Below are 6,000 nucleotides of genomic sequence, written 5' to 3'. Positions count from 1 at the left end.
CGCGATTTTTCTTGTTAGAGATTTAAATTAAACAATAACGTTCCAAAATTTTTATTTCGCAGTGTAAACAAACACAAGTATAATGACAGTTTAACCTTTAACTTTAAATAATATAACACTCTCCTTTGTCTACCAATGCCAAAAGAATTTTTCCAATGTGCTAACGTGTCTTTCAACGACTTTATCGAACCCACAGTATCAAACGTCTTCACACCTCGTTTAATTGCTTTCAAACGTGCAAAACGCAAAGTTTTCTTTCCTCAGTCTTTTCTCTTTCTATCAAAAACTGAACAGAACATTTTCATGGCTTTAATTCTTTTATCAGAATTATTAAACGATAACGTAATAAGCGATTTTATACGTCTATTAAATCCATTAACAAAATTAGGGTTCGTCTTAAATAATATTTAATATTCGTTATTTTGTGACCAATTCTGGGATTTCACTCTAGCCGATGTTTTCTTGTCACACAAAACTTGTTTAAGGTGTTCAATACGACAAAGTTGCATGGTGACTCTCAAACTCCTAAAATGATAACCTTGTCCAAACACGCTTTAGTTGTAATAGTACGTTGACAGTTGTGGGTTGTAGGAGATCACAGCGGTGGAATAAAGCCCAATGTACAGAAGATGTCTTATCTGTTATGCAACATCTATTTTCGAAAACCATCTACTCTTCGAGACTATCGTCCTCTCTCTAGGTTACACATCGTTCTTCACGACAAAATTCCATAACCAAAACAAAGAATTCTTGTTTAAGAAAAACGTTTACATGAACCAGCTGCACCAAGAAGGAGGAAACACTTCAGAATAACAAATATTCTCCGGTCTTGGCATCGTAATTTCATTTTACCTGTCTAGTCTGTACTATATTGAAGTGAACTAATTACAATTTTTTAATAAGTACTTAAAACAGGAGATTCGATCATGACGAGAAGACATTAAGCATCGTAAAATATCTTTACTAAGTGAAGAAATGTTATAAAAATAAAGAAATCAGACAAAAAGGGATAAACAGAACAAGGAGTCTTTAAGAAAACAATGCTGTCTATAAGAGGACGATACTTCTTTTCTTCAGACTGGCTAGACATGGTGGTAAGGACATTTGAGTCGCTCTCTGAGGGGCGTGTATTCCCAATTCAAATGAAATAACATGTAAGCATTTTCAGACGTAGGAGGAGCTAGGATATGATCGACAATTTCACTGTTTGGTAAAAATTAAGTACATCAAATAGTTGGTGGTGAATGATGTTGTAGAATTGCCTTTCCTCTTTTCCGTCACTGGTAAGTTGGAGATGATAACGCACATAACCATCCAATAGTTCTGACCGGAATTTGAAAGAATAGGTTAAAGAATGAAACATGTAGTGTGATTAGTTGTCACAGCATGAAGAGTTGTTCTCAACACACACTGACGGAGTCGTGATCTCTAGATATTACCTGTACAACCTGGCAAGTACGTTAACTTATCTTCAACTAAGGTCGCGTGCATCGACGTTTCAAACTGTTCACGCATTTAAGAAAAATAAAACTCATAAACCCATTCTATCCAAAAGTTGTAACTTGCTGGTCAGATACTTCGTCGAACGTCACATGATTACGCGAAGGTCGTTTCATCACTTCAAATGTCGCAGCAGTGCACGCATTATATTCAAAAGTAATAACGTTCCTGTTTTGATTTATCACACAACAGTCACACGAATTTCTGAAAGTGGTTACAAGTGTAGGGTGAAACTCGGTAACTTCTGTGATATCTCTCAGCCGTCTCACCCTCTGAAACAGATATTATGAAGAAAATATCGTTCCACGTTCTCACCATCCGATTTGAAAGAAAAGAATGGTTCAAAATATTAAAATGTGCCTGCCAGGGATCGAACCTGGGACCTTCCGCGTGTTAGGCGGATTTTATAACCACTACACCACAAGCACCTCCGTTTCGCGATTTTTCTTGTTAGAGATTTAAATTAAACGATAACGTTCCAAAATTTTATTTCGCAGTGTAAACAAACACAAGTATAATGACAGTTTAACCTTTAACATTAAATAATATAACACTCTCCTTTGTCTACCAATGCCAAAAGAATTTTTCCAATGTGCTAACGTGTCTTTCAACGACTTTATCGAGCCCACAGTATCAAACGTTTTCACACCTCGTTTAATTGCTTTCAAACGTGCAAAACGCAAAGTTTTCTTTCCTCAGTCTTTTCTCTTTCTATCAAAAACTGAACAGAACATTTTCATGGCTTTAATTCTTTTATCAGAATTATTAAACGATAACGTAATAAGCGATTTTATACGTCTATTAAATTCCCTTAACAAAATTAGGGTTCGTCTTAAATAATATTTAACATTTGTTATTTTGTGACCAATTCTGGGATTTCACTCTAGCCGATGTTTTCTTGTCACACAAAACTTGTTTAAGGTGTTCAATACGACAAAGTTGCATGGTGACTCTCAAACTCCTAAAATGATAACCTTGTCCAAACACGCTTTAGTTGTAATAGTACGTTGACAGTTGTGGGTTGTAGGAGATCACAGCGGTGGAATAAAGCCCAATGTACAGAAGATGTCTTATCTGTTATGCAACATCTATTTTCGAAAACCATCTACTTTTCGAGAATATCGTCCTCTCTCTAGGTTACACATCGTTCTTCACGACAAAATTCCATAACCAAAACAAAGAATTCTTGTTTAAGAAAAACGTTTACATGAACCAGCTGCACCAAGAAGGAGGAAACACTTCAGAATAACAAATATTCTCCGGTCTTGGCATCGTAATTTCATTTTACCTGTCTAGTCTGTACTATATTCAAGTGAACTAAATACAATTTTTTAATAAGTACTTAAAACAGGAGATTCGATCATGACGAGAAGACATTAAGCATCGTAAAATATCTTTACTAAGTGAAGAAATGTTATAAAAATAAAGAAATCAGACAAAAAGGGATAAACAGAACAAGGAGTCTTTAAGAAAACAATGCTGTCTATAGGAGGACGATACTTCTTTTCTTCAGACTGGCTAGACATGGTGGTAAGGACATTTGAGTCGCTCTCTGAGGGGCGTGTATTCCCAATTCAAATGAAATAACATGTAAGCATTTTCAGACGTAGGAGGAGTTAGGATATGATCGACAATTTCACTGTTCGGTAAAAATTAAGTACATCAAATAGTTGGTGGTGAATGATGTTGTAGAATTGCCTTTCCTCTTTTCCGTCACTGGTAAGTTGGAGATGATAACGCACATAACCATCCAATAGTTCTGACCGGAATTTAAAAGAATAGGTTAAAGAATGAAACATGTAGTGTGATTAGTTGTCACAGCATGAAGAGTTGTTCTCAACACAACTGACGGAGTCGTGATCTCTAGATATTACCTGTACAACCTGGCAAGTACGTTACCTTATTTTCAAATAAGGTCGCGTGCATCGACGTTTCAAACTTTTCACGCATTTAAGAAAAATAAAACTCATAAACCCATTTTATCCAAAAGTTGTAACTTGCTGGTCAGATACTTCGTCGAACGTCACATGATTACGCGAAGGTCGTTTCATCACTTCAAATGTCGCAGCAGTGCACGCATTATATTCAAAAGTAATAACGTTCCTGTTTTGATTTATCACACAACAGTCACACGAATTTCTGAAAGTGGTTACAAGTGTAGGGGGAAACTCGGTAACTTCTGTGATATCTCTCAGCCGTCTCACCCTCTGAAACAGATATTATGAAGAAAATATCGTTCCACGTTCTCACCATCCGATTTGAAAGAAAAGAATGGTTCAAAATATTAAAATGTGCCTGCCAGGGATCGAACCTGGGACCTTCCGCGTGTTAGGCGGATGTGATAACCACTACACCACAAGCACCTGCGTTTCGCGATTTTTCTTCTTAGAGATTTAAATGAAACAATAACGTTCCAAAATTTTTATTTCGCAGTGTAAACAAACACAAGTATAATGACAGTTTAACCTTTAATTTTAAATAATATAACACTCTCCTTTTTCTACCAATGCCAAAAGAATTTTTCCAATGTGCTACGGTGTCTTTCAACGAATTTATCGAGCCCACAGTATCAAACGTTTTCACACCTCCTTTAATTGCTTTTAAACGTGCAAAACGCAAAGTTTTCTTTCCTCAGTCTTTTCTCTTTCTATCAAAAACTGAACAGAACATTTTCATGGCTTTAATTCTTTTATCAGAATTATTAAACGATAACGTAATAAGCGATTTTATACGTCTATTAAATCCATTAACAAAATTAGGGATCGTCTTAAATAATATTTAATATTCGTTATTTTGTGACCAATTTTGCGATTTCACTCTAGCCGATGTTTTCTTGTCACACAAAACTTGTGTAAGGTGTTCAATACGACAAAGTTGCATGGTGACTCTCAAACTCCTAAAATGATAACCTTGTCCAAACACGCTTTAGTTGTAATAGTACGTTGACAGTTGTGGGTTGTAGGAGATCACAGCGGTGGAATAAAGCCCAATGTACAGAAGATGTCTTATCTGTTATGCAACATCTATTTTCGAAAACCATCTACTCTTCGAGACTATCGTCCTCTCTCTAGGTTACACATCGTTCTTCACGACAAAATTCCATAACCAAAACAAAGAATTCTTGTTTAAGAAAAACGTTTACATGAACCAGCTGCACCAAGAAGGAGGAAACACTTCAGAATAACAAATATTCTCCGGTCTTGGCATCGTAATTTCATTTTACCTGTCTAGTCTGTACTATATTCAAGTGAACTAAATACAATTTTTTAATAAGTACGTAAAACAGGAGATTCGATCATGACGAGAAGACATTAAGCATCGTAAAATATCTTTACTAAGTGAAGAAATGTTATAAAAATAAAGAAATCAGACAAAAGGGATAAACAGAACAAGAAGTCTTTAAGAAAACAATGCTGTCTATAGGAGGACGATACTTCTTTTCTTCAGATTGGCTAGACATGGTGGTAAGGACATTTGAGTCGCTCTCTGAGGGGCGTGTATTCCCAATTCAAATGAAATAACATGTAAGCATTTTCAGACGTAGGAGGAGCTAGGATATGATCGACAATTTCACTGTTCGGTAAAAATTAAGTACATCAAATAGTTGGTGGTGAATGATGTTGTAGAATTGCCTTTCCTCTTTTCCGTCACTGGTAAGTTGGAGATGATAACGCACATAACCATCCAATAGTTCTGACCGGAATTTAAAAGAATAGGTTAAAGAATGAAACATGTAGTGTGATTAGTTGTCACAGCATGAAGAGTTGTTCTCAACACACACTGACGGAGTCGTGATCTCTAGATATTACCTGTACAACCTGGCAAGTACGTTAACTTATCTTCAAATAAGGTCGCGTGCATCGACGTTTCAAACTGTTCACGCATTTAAGAAAAACAAAACTCATAAACCCATTCTATCCAAAAGTTGTAACTTGCTGGTCAGATACTTCGTCGAACGTCACATGATTACGCGAAGGTCGTTTCATCACTTCAAATGTCGCAGCAGTGCACGCATTATATTCAAAAGTAATAACGTTCCTGTTTTGATTTATCACACAACAGTCACACGAATTTCTGAAAGTGGTTACAAGTGTAGGGGAAACTCGGTAACTTCTGTGATATCTCTCAGCCGTCTCACCCTCTGAAACAGATATTATGAAGAAAATATCGTTCCACGTTCTCACCATCCGATTTGAAAGAAAAAGAATGGTTCAAAATATTAAAATGTGCCTGCCAGGGATCGAACCTGGGACCTTCCGCGTGTTAGGCGGATGTGATAACCACTACACCACAAGCACCTGCGTTTCGCGATTTTTCTTGTTAGAGATTTAAATGAAACAATAACGTTCCAAAATTTTTATTTCGCAGTGTAAACAAACACAAGTATAATGACAGTTTAACCTTTAATTTTAAATAATATAACACTCTCCTTTTTCTACCAATGCCAAAAGAATTTTTCCAATGTGCTACGGTGTCTTTCAACGAATTTATCGAGCCCAC

General features: G+C 36.2%; 2 non-coding genes across 2 annotated transcripts; both read right to left on the bottom strand.

Moving 5' to 3' along the window:
• Positions 1-3,790: 3,790 nt before the first annotated feature.
• On the bottom strand, positions 3,791-3,863 carry TRNAV-AAC (transfer RNA valine (anticodon AAC)). Its single transcript has one exon. It is a non-coding gene; the product is annotated as a tRNA-Val (tRNA).
• A 1,862-nt stretch (positions 3,864-5,725) lies between these two features.
• TRNAV-AAC (transfer RNA valine (anticodon AAC)) lies at positions 5,726-5,798 on the bottom strand. The gene has a single exon. It is a non-coding gene; the product is annotated as a tRNA-Val (tRNA).
• Positions 5,799-6,000: the final 202 nt, after the last annotated feature.

Source organism: Tachypleus tridentatus, chromosome 5, assembly GCF_004210375.1.
Source record: "Tachypleus tridentatus isolate NWPU-2018 chromosome 5, ASM421037v1, whole genome shotgun sequence".
NCBI lineage: Eukaryota > Metazoa > Arthropoda > Merostomata > Xiphosura > Limulidae > Tachypleus > Tachypleus tridentatus.
Note: the sequence above shows the minus strand (reverse complement) of the source record. Positions and strands in the feature narration are given on the sequence as shown.